Raw genomic sequence first — 19054 nt, forward strand, 5'->3', positions numbered from 1 at the left:
CAGTTGCGAGCGTCGTTAAATGAATTTTCCTTATTCCTTATTTCGGGAGGTGTTAAATTGAGTCAATAAATGTGTTGTAACTATTAAACTACACATATAATGAGGACCATTCCCAGGAAAAATTCAAGCACATATTTTAAATAAATTTCTTTGATTACTTACTTACTTACAAATGGCTTTTAAGGAACCCGAATGTTCATTGCCGCCCTCACATAAGCCCGCCATCGGTCCCTATCCTGTGCAAGATTAATCCATTCTCTATCATCATACCCCACCTCCCTCAAATCCATTTTAATAATATCCTCCCATCTACGTCTCGGCCTCCCTAAAGGTCTTTTTCCCTCCGGTCTCCCAACTAACACTCTATATGTATTTCTGAATTCGCCCATACGTGCTATATGCCCTGCCCATCTCAAACGTCTGGATTTAATGTTCCTAATTATGTCAGGTGAAGAATACAATGCGTGCAGTTCTGTGTTGTGTAACTTTCTCCATTCTCCTGTAACTTCATTCCGCTTAGCCCCAAAAATTTTCCTAAGCACCTTATTCTCAAACACCCTTAACCTATGTTCCTCTCTCAGAGTGAGAGTCCAAGTTTCACAACCATACAGAAGAACCGGTAATATAACTGTTTTATAAATTCTAACTTTCAGATTTTTTGACAGCAGACTGGATGATAGAGCTTCTCAACCGAATAATAACACGCATTTAAATTTCTTTGATTAGTAATGACAAATCCTTGATATATCAACACTCATAGGTATAAAAATGTTTCTGTTGTGCACTTAAAATGTACAAGGTAAAAACACGTGAACAGGGATTACCTATGAATTCATTGTTTTTACAGCACTGTTACACTGTCTACTCTTCAATATTTAGTACTGCTCAGATGACTGAAGCTGACAGGAGAAATCTAAGTGTGGTACTAGGAAGTGATCTGCTGCATTATACAAGTTTTCTTCACTGCTTTTTTTCGACAGTCAGACGTAGTTCCGTTAGATTATGATCGATCATCAGACTCGCTGCAGTTTTCAGTCTTACAAGGTACGAGTTAGAGCGGTGAACCCGTCAATTTCAAACAGTTATATTTGTTTTTTTGTTACAATACAGAAACTGCAGCTAAAGATTTGAAATAATCCAAAAAACAATTTTCTTATGTCATTAGGATAGTACGTATTTTACAAAGCATGCAGTGTCTGCATAGGACGTCTTCGCTCGAGCGCCAAGTAGTTCATAGCATAATCCGATAGGTAGCGCACGTGCATGTTGGGTAAAGTTGTCACGAGCGATATATCCTCGAACGGTACAAGCCGAGCGTTAGACATTCGTTCTTGTTACAGTGATGAACTTTGTGTAGTAACATCATAGATGTATATCATTTCCAAACTTTGCAGTGTTTAACTAACCTCTCCATAGTACAACTACAAAACTTGCTTTAAAATGTAATATCAATGTTATAGGTAAATTCCCCCCCCCCCACCACACAGGAGTGATTTTGTTTTTTCCACATCTGTTAGATGTTATTGGATGTAAATGTAATTATTATAAACGGACAACACAATCACGATAATGCAAAAACCGTATCAAGTTTTTTTAGTAATAATAATAATAATAATCTCTAATAATTAGTGTATCAATCTTTGCGTCTGTAACAGTTGTGCAGCATGATTATTCGTTTTATTACATTTTCTGTGACGTTATCTCTGTACTGATATTGTTATTAATCTACTGCTATATCAATAATATTTTGTAAAACGTTTCTACATTGTCGCAGTATATAGGCGGAACACTATGTATGGACCTATCCTATTATGTGTGTCGTAAATCAAATATTGAATAATTATTAATTAGGAATAATAACTGTTTATCGAAGTTTTTCATACTATTTTATTTATAACTTCATGTTCCTGTTTTGGTACGTTCCATTGACTGTTCCATTAAACGTTTGTCATAAACGCAGAAAATAAAGCCTTATTTTTACCGTGTGAGCAAAACATATGTGTATTTGATCTGTCGCCTTCCATACAAGATAAGACCTGTCTGTGAGATGACCTTGTACTGTGCTTCTATTTATTACGAGCGTATCACGACCGATTTTATCTCACTCGAGGGTACGACGCTCGATCGAGTTCAAGCGAGCGATTTAACTCCAATGAAGCACTCTGATGCACACATATACGAGGGTAATGTGGTAAATAAAGCCCGAATGCTCACTAATGCGGCGGAGAGAGAGTTGTGGTTTTACGTTTTCTACTGTGATTAAATTATCTTTCTGCAATAAATCATTTCAAACTTGCCTGTGACAAACTTCATTTCTTAAAAAAATATGCGTGATAGAAACGCGCATTTCCAACCCACACCGGCTGACAACACTAAAGGTCGATGCGTACACAGGTTTCGAGCAGGGGATCCTTTACGTCAGTGATGTCAAAGCAAGCGCATTTTTCTGACCTTCACGTCGTGCGCGGGCAGCAAGCGCTAAGTATGGAAGGAGGAAGGGTTGTGTATATGAATAAGCAACCTGTTGGATTAACAGTCGCATACCAATGCTCATTATTACACCAACCAATACCAATGATGGGGTCAGTGACTGACCCCAAGTATTTTCTATTGTTTTTGCAATTAACTATATAACGTATATATTTTTGTAATCTTTATGGCTTAAGGAACTTTATATTAACTTTATTGAATGTATTTTACTTTACAAAAATTTTTTTGAATAGATACTGTATATATATATATATATATATATATATATATATATATATATATATATATATATATATATATATATATACATTCTGAGAGGAAACAGGTATTCGGATACAATATTACTTGATGTATTCAAGATTTATGCAAACAAAAACAATAATTCAGAATCACACTGCGAATAGGTTCTAATATTTTTTATTTTGTTTCAGTAGGTTATTTTACGACGCTTTATCAACATGTTAGGTTATTTAGCGTCTGGATGAGATGAAGGTGATAATACCGGTGAAATTTTTCCGGGGTCCATCACCGAAAGTTATCCAGCATTTGCTCATTTTGGGTTGTGGGAAAACCCCCGAACAAACCTCAACCCGGTAACTTGCCCCGACCGGGAATCGAACGCGGGCCACCTGGTTTCGCGGCCAGACGTGCTAACCGTTACTCCACTGGAGAGGACAGGTTCTAAAAGGAATGGACTCTTCTTTGGTCATACGAGCAGAACATATGTACTTATTACATGAAGTACAAGTCTTCATGTATTTGCGGTCCTTACTTCTTTGGCATAAATAACAACCGCCTTTGTTTGGAATATTTGTCACTGTATTAGGAGTTAGTTTTCTGTGTGGTTCTGAACGTACAGTTCCTCTGCTCACTGCACCTCGGTCTTGATTGAAATTATAACCAAATATACATAACGCATCTATATACTTTGTGTATAGGCCAACCGAATTTTCAGCACGCTTCTTTATACAGGTATGATGCAAAGTTGTCGACTCAATTCTTTCAAAAAATGTTTCCTTCCAGAATCCTTTTCTTTTTTTTCTTCTCTTTTTTTTTTGTACTGTTTAGCCCATTCATCATTAGTTTCACGAAACAATATATATGCATTATATGTTGCAATGTCAATGAGGTTGAATAGAACCGCCATTGGCCATCGCAGCGTTCCACGACAACAAGAGTATGTTCTTATGCACTTGTCAAGAACATCCACACCTGCTTTAGTAGAATTGTAAAACAGGATTATATCTGGCTTATCGTCATTCACCTTCATGTCACAATGTTGCATGCAAAGGACTGTCACAACTTTTCCTTTCTTTGGGACATTGCTGACCAAGGTGGTATCTTCAGTGAAGGCGAATCTAACTGTTCCAGTTTGGGCATTTTTCAAAGAAACGGGGCGAAGCTCTGTCGGTAAATCTCTTCTGTCACTTCGCATGGTGCCAACTCTAGTTAATTTCTCCTTCAACAATTCCCTTGCAAGGAACATGCGTATGAATTTCCTGTCCATTGTGATGTTTCGTCCTGATTGTTCCAAGTTAGACAAATGAACCAACCTTTTCACTACTTCAGGACCACTGTTATGATTTCTTTGCTCAGATTCAAACTATCCTGCATAAGGGCAGTAGTTTGTATTGGAATCACACAACAGGTTTACTTCTATCCCATATTTACCTGGTTTGGTTGGGATATATAACCTAAATGGACAGCGCCCATGAAATGTTATTAGTTCTTCGTCAACAGTGACAGACTCGTTAGGGTTGTAAAACATAGGAAACTTTCTCACCACCATATTCCAAATATCTCTGATAGGAGCAAATTATCTCTCTTCTTCCGATCTTCACGTATAACTGAATTATCAGACATTTCAGTAACAATCTAAATCTATGTTCTGAAAGTGTAGCTCTATACAGTGGAACATTTTCTTCACTATATAGCTCACGAACACTCTTTATTTTGTCGATTCACCCCACAGTTTAGAAGAAGTCCAGTAACACCTAAAATTTCTCTTGGACAAAATCTTTCGAATTTCGAATAAATGCATCAGCACATGATTACCTGAGTATTTCCAATCTCTGGTTCGTGTGGATCAAAATAATATATAGAGCATCATGATCGAAATACATACAGAATGCTTCTTTTGGAGTGTCAGGCATCACTCTCGGCTTAGGTCCTCCCTGGTTTCTGATGATGTTAGCGGCGTGTATTGGTTCACTTTTCCATATATTACCAGATGTAGCTGTCATATTTCCAGGGGGTTGGTCGATTTTTGCTTCCGGACCTAGATGCCTTCATATGGGCTGAACTTATAAAAAAAAATAAGTATTTACATGCATCACGTACATAACCAGAAACCTATTACTTTCTGACCAGTAGTTTATTTACAAAAAGAAAAATAGTGTTATTATACAAAGGAGTGAAGCAAACATTAGGCCTACCTTCTTCTTCCTCCGACTCACTTCTTTCTCTTGAAATATCTTGACCTTTAGGCTCCTGAATAACATCTTCAGCTTCGCTACAAAAACTGTCAAATATCGTCTCATCAATGTCTGTCTCTGTCATAAACTTCTTCTCAGCCATATTTACTGTCAAAGAAAAAAATACAACCTCCTGGTTGCAATTATTACTGAAACATAAATGGATATAAGAAATCCAATGCGCATGTACCGACAATAATCGCTATAACTCAACAATGGACTGCCGCCAAAAGTTAATTTTCTGCTACAGTGTGTACAACATACCAACAAAAAATGTCAGAAAAGCATAGCATAAATTTCCCAGTAATAAATGAGAAATCATTAAAGATATTCTCTGGGGTCAGTAACTGACCCCCCCATTGGTATGCGACTATTAAGAAAACATTGGTGCACAAACTTCAGACGGAACGTGAAATTTTATGTCGTTATTTTTATATGGCTTCTTTCTGTTTAATATTATCTATATTGTCTGTGAAACAAAAGTACTAACACTGATTTCTTAATATTGCACTTGTGTTTTAAATCTTAATAACATAATAGAGAGTTAAGAAGGAATATTCACTTAAATTGCATAGTAGTATAATATTATACTTATTAAGTGGATGAAACACATCATTCATAAAGAAAGTGATATTCCAAAGAAAGAGATTGAGTATGACATGATAAGTTGGAATTTATATTGATGATATCTTTAGCCTTACAAAAGTAATCAATAAACTAATCAAAATAATATTACAGTACAAAGCAAAGTTACCTAGGAACTGTATCTGTTTTAAGTGTAACTAATATTACATACCAAAACTCTTGTCGCATTATGCTTTTAAGGTGATATTTGTGAGCAACTTCCAATCATCAGAATATTAAATTATTTTCTCGAAATGTGCTGAAGCTATAGAGCTGATATTTTTACAACACATGAGCACGTATTGTTTGCTTATGATGTAACAGAAGTTGCTTTGTTAATTCATTTCCTTACAAATAATTTCCATGCGAATATTTTAAAAATTTTCAATACACTATCTTCAGTAATACGTATATACGGTATATAGTTTTACGAAAACATTATGTAAGGCTACTAAATAAATAGGCCTATACCTGAAAATTTCACTTTCCTATATGAAAAGTTGAGAAAATATTTCTTTTGAATTAAAAAATCAAATTTATACTTCTCAGGCAAATCTAAAAATTAACATGGATACAGTTTTAATAAGTTCTCCTCCCTTTATCTACTGAATCAGTGCTGGCAATCCCTGAATATAGCTCGACCAAGCGGCATATACTACCTCTTTCGTCTGTCTCTTTCCTTTCCGCTGTAAAGCGCTCAGGCTCTCCTCGGCTCTAAAGCGCGCGCTTGCTCCTGTGGGCATCAATCGACATGCCTGCTTTACGTAGTTAGGCCAGCCCCCAACCTGCGTCGTTCAGGGAATGCTATGGAATATTGATGGAATGATGATTGATATGAGGAAACTGGAGAGCCTCGACAAAAATTTAAGCTGCCACCTTGTCCGCCACAAGTGTCACTATTGACTTCTGCATAAAAAAATCTCATGTCTCACCGCGACTCGAACCCGTACCGTCTGCGTGACGCTTTTGCTACAATAGCAGCCTCACGGGTTGACCACGTTGGAATCAGACATTCAGTGTGTAGCTGAATAAGATAAATATGTAACCAAGTAAATACATGAACCAATTATAAAAAGATTGATCTGGGTGCCGCAGTCGGTAGAGTGCTGGCCTTCTGTGCCTGAGGTTGCAGGTTCGGTCCTGGCCGAGGAGGATGGAATTTAAGTGTGCTTAAATGCGACAGGCTCGTATCAGTAGATTTACTGGCATGTAAAAGAACTCCTGCGGGACATCGGCAACGCTGATATAACCTCGACAGTTACGAGCGTCGTTAAATAAAATATATTTAATTAAAAAAATTATAAAAGGCAAAATAATATACTACCAGGATTTCGGAGATTACCTACTTATTAAAGTCCTATGAAATGTTATAACTTATTTTTGTTTATTCAGTAAACATCATGTGCAAGGATGATCAAAAATTAAATTTGACAAAACAAGTTTTGAATATGTATATTAATAAGAGATAGGCCTATCATTACGTGAGGAAAGTAACCAGGGAATTTCAAAGAATATTTGAGAAGTCATAAAAACCATTTCTAATTGCAGGTAGTTTACAATTTATGAGAGCTAAAAATCAGCTTTTGCCAAATAAAGAAACTTCTTACGCACAACATATAACACTTATTATTGCACTTTTACTACGTCATACTAATTTGACCAATAAAACTGTACGAAAGGACGTCTTTCAATCAATCATGGCTGCTTATCGCATTTATTTAATTTTATCGCATCCCTAGCATTTGTTAATTTTTATCACTAGCCTAGCATTTGTTTCTTTGTTTGCCAACATTTCAAACTGCACTGGTCTGAACGTTAAAAAAAAAAAAACACACACACAGAAAATTACAAACTACTCCAGCCGATGCACAGCACTTTCAAATATGACTCGCATTGGCATTCAAGAATAAGAATTAATAAAGACCAATGGTCATAGCTATGTATCTTCCCTGAAACCCTATTTACATACAAATGAACAGCACCATTCTGAAATCCTGAATAAGTTGAAGAATATACCATGTGCGTACAGTTACCCTTAAAAAGAATGAGACGATTCTTGGTCGTCGGAAGTTAAAGTTCTACAGCGCGGTTCACTCGATATCGACGTAACGATACATAACATGAGAAATAGTACAAGAATTGTTATAAGGACCACAACAAGGACAAGGACCAGAATAAGGATCACGAAGAAGACTGCCATTTAAGGCCAGGATTTCACAACATAGCTCGAGTCCCAAAATATCATTGGTTCTCTGTACCGAATGGCAAATGCCTGCTAAGGGATCTACATTCTGGACTGCTGCTGTCACTGTCTTGTCTCGGTAGCTCATATAGTAGCGTGTTGGTTCCGCTGTATAACCGAAACGTCTCGTGTTCGATCCCGGGTAAAACTTTTTTTTTGAGGTGTAATTAATTTGTTCAGAGTTCCTCGACTGTCTAATTTGTCGAAAAATATGGAATAATTTATGCCCAATTTCTGGGTTTTACAAGTTGGCTGAACCTCGTCAAAAAAAAAAAATAAATAAAACTTACTCGGAAGTTAAAAGTATTCTTCCTCAAACAAAAATCATAAGAAACAAAAATAGACCTGTTAACTTAAAATCTTGTCCACATGCCATCAGCTTCTATTACAGATCTAAGTCGATCCGGCATGGATGCCACGAGATTGTGAAATAAGTTCTGATCCCCGGCGAGATCTTCCCAGGTGCCAACAACTTGTTCCCACAATTCGTCTCGATTTCGAGGGCGTCGGAGGGCATAGGTACTATCCTTCTCTTTTTCAATTCCACCCATAAATTTTCGATGACATTCAAATCAGGTGACTTCGGAGGCCAATTAATGATTTCGATCTCGGGTCTCCTTTGAAACCATCTTTGAATGCTTGCAGCATAGTGCACGGGATGGCTATCCTGCTGGAAGAGCAATGTTCCTTCGGGAAAACGTTCTCGGGCGGAGGGAAGGAATATATTTTCCAGAATGTGCTCGTAAGTTCCCGCATTAAACCGGCCATAGATGCTTCTATAACGCCAGGTCCATCGTAAGACATCCACCCCCAACACGATATGCTAAAGCGCCCCGATCTTTCACGTCGGTGCACATAGCGCTGGTCATGTCGGAGACCATCCTCACGATAGACACGGACAGGACCTTCGTAATCACTCGAGATGGTTGTTTCGTCGGAGAAAATTACATTTCTCCAATCGAAATCCACTCGATTGGTAGCGAAGGCAAGACGGTCGACAGCTTGTGCTTCCCCCAATATTTCCATTTGCGCAGCCCTCCGGCTCCTAATACCGCGGTTCCTCAACCTGCTGATCACAGTCTGTGAAGAGCCGGGAAAGTTAGATACTGCTCTTATTTCGTTAGCAGTCAGAAAGGGGTCCTGTCGAACTGTCTCGAATAAGAGAGCATCCTCTTCCAATGAAGAAATCCGCGGACACCCAGGAATAGGGCGATTTTCGACTTCCCCTAAATTTTGGTAACGATAAGCCACCTCGCGGCTGTACTTCCAGGAACACCGACCAAACGGCCAGCAGATCTAGCCCCATATCCAGCCTCAACTAGAGCTATAACTCGCTGTCTCATGTCACGTCGGTTCGCCATTACGATGAGAAATGAGGGATGACGATAATACTTTAGTGTAGACAATGACTATTTAACGTGATATAGAATTATTGAAATAAGAGGCATCTTGCAAAGTAAGAGTTAATAAATCAACCCTAAATTAAATATCTAAATAACAGGATATAACAGGAAGTCCAACTGTTGCGAAACTAATCAAATTAAATCTAAGCTGAAGTAGCACAGCCATTTATAAATGTTTTGTACACAGAATTAGACTGAATTAGTATTCGACAGAACCTATAATCAATGGCTTGTCTGAACATGATAAACAAATCCTAAGTGTTTCCAATGTCACTGAACAATTTCAAAATATTAATTTAAAAACTAAGAAAGGATCGTAAATGTTGTATCTAATGATTATTTACATTTATGTCTACAAAATGAATCTTGGAAAAACGTATATGATACTGGTACTACTGATATTAAGAGTTAATGTATTGCATTTTTCACTTAATTTCATAATCACTTCAGTGGATTTTCTCCACTCAATGTTGTGAAAAAATTCAAAAGTAAAAACATGTAGATAACGCAGGGACTTCAAAATCTCATGTATTAAAAAGAAGAATCTATATGTAATGAGTTGCAATGTAATGATCCTCATGTTCTTAAATACTGCAAGGAGTACAGTGTAATTTATCAAAAATTATGAAAGAGGGAAATAGAATATATTTGAATAGAAAAGTACAACATTCAGATAATGCAATTAAATCTATTCGGAATATTATTAAATTTAAACTTGTAGATATCCTAAGAAAGAACATATTTTTTCACTAAAACCAATGATTATAAAGTAGAGGATCCCAAATCTATTGCAAATTCTTTTAACGTATTATAGTATATAGTACAGAAATATTATTGACAACTTAAACATTCAAGATTTTGCAAAAGATGCTGCAATTGGTTACTTAACAGATGCATTTAATAATTAGTATTAATATATGTAATTAGTCAATAACTGCAACAGTGCTTTTCCATTCAATCATAACATGAATAAAATTGAATGCATACTAAATTAAACACTATTCCAAACACGTAGATAAAATAGTTAAAATTAACTGAAGGTGTGAGAATGAAATAATCTAAAGCCATACTTTTAACAAAAATTGTTTTTGTGCGAGTGCATTTCTTACACATATGGGAAAGCTATTAATAAAATATTGTAATAATTACTCAACAAATTACATAGCCTAAGGACTCTAAACCTTTGTAAAAGTTTGTCTATTATTATATATATATTTTTATAATTTCATTTTAATTGTTAGTTTTTAATGTATATGCATTTACATTGTATATGTGTGTGTATAAATGCATTCATTAGATTAACGTTTATAAATTATAACTTGTAATTTTGTATTGTTTGCGATCATTAACACTTAATCTCAGGACTTTGTAAAACTCTATTTCAACGTTACTTAGCTATTTCAACGTTATTTACACAAAAAAAAATCGTTGTATAGACTAAGAATCGAACTCGCACTCTTCTACACAACACGCAGAAATCTTACCGTCTGAGCTATTAAAACGACATGAAAACTTTCCTTTCTGTGTGGAGTGTCGATCTAGTCATGAAGGTCCATTGTCGATTTAACTACACGATTTATGTATATATTTATCTTTCATTTACGTAATATTATCATATTTTTTGCAGTTTTTGAAGTGAATTTCGGAACGATGCTAGTAACAAACCAAATAGTCTGAATTTAAGTAACTCAATATTCGTTATCTTGTGTATCAGTGCTCTGGTCTCCGATCATGCGCAGTGTCTCACATCTGAGACTTAGGAATATTCAATCGTCTCATCCTTTTTCAGGGAAACTGTACATCAACGAGTTTCCACTTCTTTTACGCACACGTCCAATATAACATCAACTGAACCACCAACCTCTAAAACATTCAAATTTGAAAATTGAACTTTAAATAATTGTTTCTTTTAAAATTATTCATGTTAATTTTTTATTTCATCATCGTTAATTAATTCGTTTCTTGTTTATTTCATCATCCCTAATTAAAACTTTTCTAATTCTTGTTTATATTATTTAGGTTATGTTTGTTATAGCTTCTGCTATATGATATTATGGATAGTCACGAATCAGAGATTGTTTAATACTAAGATTTATTGAAAATCATCTGTCAAGTGACGTTGATTACTGGGATCCGGATGATTGAAGTGGAATGGAAATGTTTTAATAAAAATGAAACTGAATCAACAAAGCCTTCTTGACTAGTAACCGTCCACAGAGTTCAATGAAGATCCCACAGTTGGCACAACTGATAACAAGAAAACAGCTAATCATAACACACTACTGCTATCTAGCGTAATATTTGTAATGTTGTGATGGTACAATAATACATTTGAAGACAGTTGTATTTTCGTAAGTCAAATAATATTTTATTGTATTGGAGTACTTTATTATTTCTAATCTTTATATACTTTCTCCTAATCGTGTAATAGTCAATTAAATCCCACTCGAGTTTTGATTTTCTCTAGATAAATCAAAACCTCTAGTGAGATTACTGTTGACTATTACACTCTTACTACGTCATACTACTTTTGACCAATAAAACGGTACGAAAGGACGTATTTCAACCAATCATGGCTGCTTATCGCACAATTGTATCGCGTCCCTAGCATTTGTTTAATTTTATCGCGTCCCTAGCATTTGTTTAATTTTATCGCGTCCCTAGCATTTGTTTCTTTGTTTGCCAACATTTTAAACTGCCCTGGTCTGGACGTCAAAAAAAATATATAATATAAAATTACAAACCACTCCAGTCGATGCACAGTAGTTTCAAATATGACTCGCATTGGCATTCAAGAACAACAATTAATAAAAATCACTGATCATACCTATGCATCTTCTGAAATCCGATTTACAAATAAATGAAGAGCACCATTCGGAAATCCTGAATAAGTTGAATACACCATGTAGGCCTGAATCAACGAGTTCCACTTCTATTACGCAGAAGTCCAATATAACATCAATTGAACCACCAACCACATTCAAATTTGAAAATTTTACATTCAATAATTATTCCTTTTAAAATAATTCATTCGGAAATTCTGAATAGGTTGAATACACCATGTAGGCCTAAATCAACGGGTTTCACTTCTATTACGCACACGTCCAATATAACATCAATTGAACCACCAACCACATTCAAATTTGAAAATTGTATATTCAATAATTATTCCTTTTAAAATTATTCATGTATATTTTTTATGTCGTCGTCGTTAATTAAAACTTTTCTAACACTTGGGTATATTAGTTAGGTTATGTTATAGCTGCTGCTATATGATATTATGGATAGTCACGTATCAGAGATTGTTTAATATTAAGTTTATTGAAATTCATCTGTCAAGTGACGTTCATTACTGGGATTCGGATAATTGAAGTGGAATGTTGCATTTTAATAAAAATGAAACTGAATCAACAAAGCCTTCTTGACTAGTAACATTGCCATCGTATATAGATCGAGAACTTCTCGACGAGAAGGCATTGCTCACTACTGCCATCTAGCATGCATCTAGCGTGTTAATATTTGTAATGTTGAGGTGGTACAATAATACATTTGAAGACAGTTGTATTTTCGTAAGTCAATTAATATTTTATTGTATTGGAGTACTTCGTTACTTCTAATCTTTATATACTTTCTTCTAATCGTGTAATAGTCAATTAAATCCCACTCGAGTTTTGATTTTCTCCAGATAAATCATAACGTCTAGTGAGATTACTGTTGATAAAAACATAGATTAGTTACCGCGCAGTACTCTAATTTTTCTCTAACTACCATTTCGTGTTTATCTAATCAAGATGAAGTAACTGAACTCTGCTAGCGATTATTAATAGCCTTGACAGCTATTTTGATGAGAAATGTTCGTAGCCTGCTCTAATTGTACCTAATAAAAAATTGTAGGACTATTACATGAATTAGCTTATATGAGGATCAAGGTCGGTAAGTTAAATGCAGAAAAAAAAAACAAAAAAAAAAAAAACAAATAAGATTCATTTAGCGCACTCGTTAACTGAATTGCAACATGCACAGAAGGTCTGATTATGGTCATTAAGAACTGACATTTTACTCAGCACTCACTTAGACCAAGGTCGAGAATGAATTGCATTTCGATATCCAGATCATAAGCGTATCGATTTTTTATTTGCATATGTCCCTATAAGGTAAACGCTAGTGGAACACAGTTTCATCACTGGCTAGTGTCAAGGTTTTATAGGTTTCACTCCGATTTTTGTCCTTTACCTTCGAGGACATCCATGCGAACTGACCAAGTGATAAGCACTGCCACAAGATTGAATTATTTAAGCACGCAAATCAAAGGTTTTAGTTTTTGTGCACTATAAATTCTCGATTATCCGTTTTCAAATTCCTAACGTTTTGAGTTCTATGTAATAATCCGTTCTATTATTGAAATGTATACATCAGAATAAATCCTACTATATGGCAGTACATCTCACTTAACATTATGTGTAAGAGGAAGAATAATTATTGTTTTTAAGTCTTTGAACTCTGATTAGTTGAATATGTAGCTAGTCAGCGATTAAGCAATAATAATTTAATAAAAATTTATTTATTTAATCTGGTAGAGCTAAGGCCAGTAGGCCTTCTCTTCCGCCCAGCCAGGCTCTAATTCTAATTGAATACAATTGGTTACATAGTTATTACATTAATATCTAGACCATAAAACAACATGAAAGTAAATAATGAATGTAAAAGTAAATAATGAAAGTTGGATAAGTAATAATCAATGATGAGAAATAATAATAATAATAATAATAATAATAATAATAATAATAATAATAATAATAATAATCACCTTTACTTTTTAATTTCGCTTTAGATTATGCCATTAGGAAAGTTCAGGATAACAGGCAGGGTTTGGAATTGCACGGGTTACATCAGCTTCTTGTCTATGCGGATGACGTGAATATGTTAGGAGAAAATCCACAAACGATTAGGGAAAACACGGAAATTTTACTTGAAGCAAGTAAAGCGATCGGTTTGGAAGTAAATCCCGAAAAGACGAAGTATATGATTATGTCTCGTGACCAGAATATTGTACGAAATGGAAATATAAGAATTGGAGATTTATCCTTCGAAGGGGTAGAAAAATTCAAATATCTTGGAGCAACAGTAACAAATATAAATGACACTTGGGAGGAAATTAAACACAGACTAAATATGGGATATGCCTGTTATTATTCGCTTGAGAAGCTTTTATCATCTAGTCTGCTGTCAAAAAATCTGAAAGTTAGAATTTATAAAACAGTTATATTACCGGTTGTTCTTTATGGTTGTGAAACTTGAACTCTCACTCTGAGAGAGGAACATAGGTTAAGGGTGTTTGAGAATAAGGCGCTTAGGAAAATATTTGGGGCTAAGCGGGATGAATTTACAGGAGAATGGAGAAAGTTACACAACGCAGAACTGCACGCATTGTATTCTTCACCTGACATAATTAGGAACATTAAATCCAGACGTTTGAGATGGGCAGGGCATGTAGCACGTATGGGCGAATCCAGGAATGCATATAGATTTTTAGTAGAGAGACCGGAGGGAAAAAGAGCTTTGGGGAGGCCGAGACGTAGATGGGAGGGTAATATTAAAATGGATTTGAGGGAGGTGGGATATGATGAAGGAGACTGGGTTAATCTTGCACAGGATAGGGACCGATGGCAGGCTTATGTGAGGGCGGCAATGAACCTTTGGGTTCCTTAAAAGCCATTTGTAGGTAAGTAAGTAAATAATAATAATAATAATAATAATAATAATAATAATAATAATAATAATATAATAATAATAATGAGACAATTTAAATATTTATTCTATGATATATATAATCATTATACATTGAGAAACCTGAAACAACTATTATTGCTAACAACAATTGTTAGAAAAATATTTCCTTAGTCTGTTCTTAAATTGGTTTGATGTCTGACAGTCCCTGACATTAGTCGGTAAGGAATTCCAAAGCCGAGGAACAGCCACAGTGAAAGAAGATGAATATGATGATGTTCGGTGGGAGGGAATGGATAATATTGAGGAGTGTTGTGATCGTGTGTCTAGGTTATGATGGGTGGATAAATTTTGAAAACGAGACGCAAGGTAAGCAGGAGTGGAGAAATGCAATATGTGAAAGAGGAGGGAAAGACAGTGGATTTTCCTACGATCTTCTAGACGGAACCAGGATGAGATTTCGAGGGATGGTGTTACGTCATCAGCCCGGCGAATATTGCAGACGAAACGGACGCACATATTATGAACACGTTGCAGTCTCTGCGCGGAAGTAACGCTTAGGTCAGTAAACAGAATCTTTTTCAGGGAAAAGGGTAGAAAATTCTTCATTCGCCTAAACGAGTGGATTAATGAGGATACTTTTTTACAAGTTTCTGCAACTTGAAAATTCCAAATTAAATTTTTATCCATATAAATACCTAGATTCTTTACTGATTCACTGAATGGAATTTCGGTGCCGAATATTTTAATCGGATAGAAATTTGATATGGTAATAGTGTTTAACAAACGTGAATGCAATGGTGGAGGTAAGGAACTGGCCACCTTACCCTATTATCTCCTGGCCTAGTTGCCTCATAAGTGATGCCTTGATGTTGTCACTTGTAGGATCCAGACCTCTCTTCGGAGAGTTGATTAAACAACATACATCAGAAAAAGAACCGATTCTGGTCGCTACGTATGTGCGGTAGCAGTACAGTTGTGACATAAAATTGATATTATAGCTATTATTCGCTTTAGAAGTCAGTTTTATATGAGAATAGTTTATTAATATATTCAATTGCATTAAATTAATATACATTACATAGAGCTAATACAATTACGATAGTTTTTATTCGATTCATGGAACAAATTTTTCCTTCATTGACTCTGGTGATCATAAAGCCACTGCAAAGAAACGTATTGAAAACACAAATCAGATCACGAGAGATTATCAGGAAAGAGAAACATTTTGTTAAATATAAAATATATCCTTTAATATTTGTAACATTTCATTGTTTTCCAGTTACAAAAACTTGATACGACAGGATAAATACACATGTAACCGCTAGATATAGTCAAAAACATACCAACTATAACGGTGTTTGAAGGTTTATCAAATACTTCCCTTTCCTTACATTAAAATTCGTTCTAGGTTCATTATTATGAATTGTCTTTTCTACTGTCTGAACTGCTGAGGTATGAGTGAGAGGAACTCATTTGTCTCTATGGTGTATTTCAGAACTTTCACTTTCGAATGTTATAATTCCTGTTAAAGGATTTTAATAACCGATAAGTGAAGTACTGAAGTAACTTCAATATACCAGTAATTTTAAATTTCAATCATGAAGACTTATAGACAGAATAGTTTTAGTATTTTTTTAAATTTCAATCATGAAGATCCTGTGGATAAGTCTTCATGATGAGTGAAATGTAAAACTATATTAAATGTACTTCTCACTTAGAAAAATATTGTTTTGCTCCTGGCTGTATCTACCTATACAGGATGTTTCCGAGGTGGTGTTACAAACTTTCAGGGATGATGGCGAAAGGCACATGTATCAATTTGAGATAAGGAACCCTGGTCCGGAAATGACCGAGTCGAAAGTTACAAGCAAAAATAGTTTTGTAGAAATTACATTTAATTTTATTCCTCTGTACACCTTATTTATGTGTATTTATCTGGTACATCTTACACATACTGTATTCATCTGACGTTGTTTACGTTGTCTACTTACAGTATTCCGTTCAGTGCGCTATCTGAGGGATGGGGACAGGAAACTACACTAAAGCAATGCAGATAGCGTAATGTGTAACGGACATGGTCGGTCCTGATATGCACGTCTGTAGACAGCAGTGTATGTGTACAAGTTGCAGTGTCCAGTCGATCAGTCCTAGTGAAATGGAGGAGTACACGAGAGCGGAATAAGCAGACCTGATTTTCGAATACGGATGAATCAATGGGAATAGTAGACAAGCTCACAGATTGTATCGGGCATCAGTACCCACGTAGGAGACATCCGACCCATACATCTTTCCACGATTGTTCCAAAAGTTAAGGGAAGGAGGGCACGTGTTGCCAAATTACAATTCCATTTCCACACAACTATTTTTGCTTATAGCTTTCGACTCAGTCATTTCCGGACCATGGTTCCTTATCTCAAATTGATACATGTGCCCTTCGCCATCATCCCTGAAAGTTTGTAACACCACCTTGGAATCACTCTGTATATTGGGAATAATTTTTGCCGAGGACACATAATTGTGGGCATTTTCTGAGTTTTGTATCTGAGGAAAGCAGGAAGATGAAATATTAATTTATGTCACAATCGTAAAATTTTAATGATAACTCTTTGGTGGACTGTTTCAACTTAGACATCTGTCAGTTCTTGTTTCCGGACATAATCTGGTATTAAAATATTTATGTGACAGAATCAACATTGCTTGGAAATCAAAACTGTAGGTTCGAATATCGCGTAAGTGATGTATGTTTGGTAGTAGCCAGTATCATGTCTGGAGTATACATTAGGGCAGGCTTCCCATGCTTTTTAAAGGCGCGACCCACTTTTGGGCAAGAATTCAGTTTGCGACGCTCCTTCCACTACCGTATCAGTTCTCGACTCATTAGAGAAATATAAATCCCTTTAAAATAGCAAAGAACTATAATTTTACTTAAAATCAGCTACACGAAGTACAAATTTAAACAACAGCTTTTTGAGTATTTTCAGGAAGAATCTCAAAACAATTAGGCCTACCACAGTCATAGATAGATACTGAATACTGTGCGTTTAACTGGTTGAAATTAAAAAATATGAAGGAAATACTCTTTGAAAATGTATGAAGCTAGACCATTTTTTCGCAGAACATTGGCCAGTTTTGCATCAAAAGAATACTTCAGTTTCGCAAAAGAAGCTCTTAAGTTTTGAAACATTTACAATCTCGTATTCATGCAAAATAAATTTATCGTCTATGACTGCCATCGAAAAAAAGAGAGAAATCCCAAACTTGAAAATGATATCACTGTGTGCGTATCGAATACTTAATCCAGATTTTAGAGTCTACATTCTGAAAAACTGGCACATATCACTTTAATTGCTTTAGCTTTATGACTGTTGAAAGTTTTTTTTTTATGTTCAACGTTGTGTATGTTTCTAATACAAAATAAATGGACCCCCTAGGGCAGTAGTGTCAGAGTTGTAAGCTCCAATACCGGTTGTGGAGCTAGATCGGAGCTTGAACTTGCCTATGTCTGTGGAAACACCGGAGCACGCAACTAGTCTAGTGGAGCGCTCCGCTCCGTTTAGTCCCTGTCTGACATCGCTGCCCTAGGGGCTCGCGATCCTCATTTTGGGAACCTCTGCAACCCCAACCGTAAGGTGAATGCCAGATAATCTATGGCGAATTCTCAGCCTCATCTCGCCAAATACATCTCACTATCTCCATTCTCATCGACGCTAAATAACCTCGTAGATGATACAGCGTCGTTAAATAACCAACTACACCAGTGATCAAAATTTGGTGAATATAGCTTCTACCTTCATATTGTGAACCCTTAAAAATATGGAACTTTGAAAATTTCAGTATAGTGTCCCCTTAACTTAAGAAATAACAAAATACAGTCGTCCTCGGTGGTTAAGTGGTCATCGTGTTAAGAGGCTCCGAGGTTCACGGAATCAGAAATGGTCGATGACAATGGCTACTAGAGGGCGATAAAATTCATAGCATAGCGTCCGACGGGAGAGGAAAAGCTGTGGATTCCGTGCCGTAAATTTATGTAAAAACTCTGCCCTTCATAGAGGACTTCAGACAAAATCTGTGGGCCAGTCCTCCAATTTCGA

General features: G+C 35.8%; 1 protein-coding gene across 1 annotated transcript in view; it reads right to left on the reverse strand.

Annotated features, from left to right (window-relative positions):
* LOC138710390 (uncharacterized) overlaps positions 1-19054 on the reverse strand; it is a 228221-nt gene that overhangs the window by 192120 nt on the left and 17047 nt on the right. The window lies entirely within an intron of this gene.

This window comes from Periplaneta americana, chromosome 12 (genome assembly GCF_040183065.1).
Source record: "Periplaneta americana isolate PAMFEO1 chromosome 12, P.americana_PAMFEO1_priV1, whole genome shotgun sequence".
NCBI classification, from domain to species: domain Eukaryota; kingdom Metazoa; phylum Arthropoda; class Insecta; order Blattodea; family Blattidae; genus Periplaneta; species Periplaneta americana.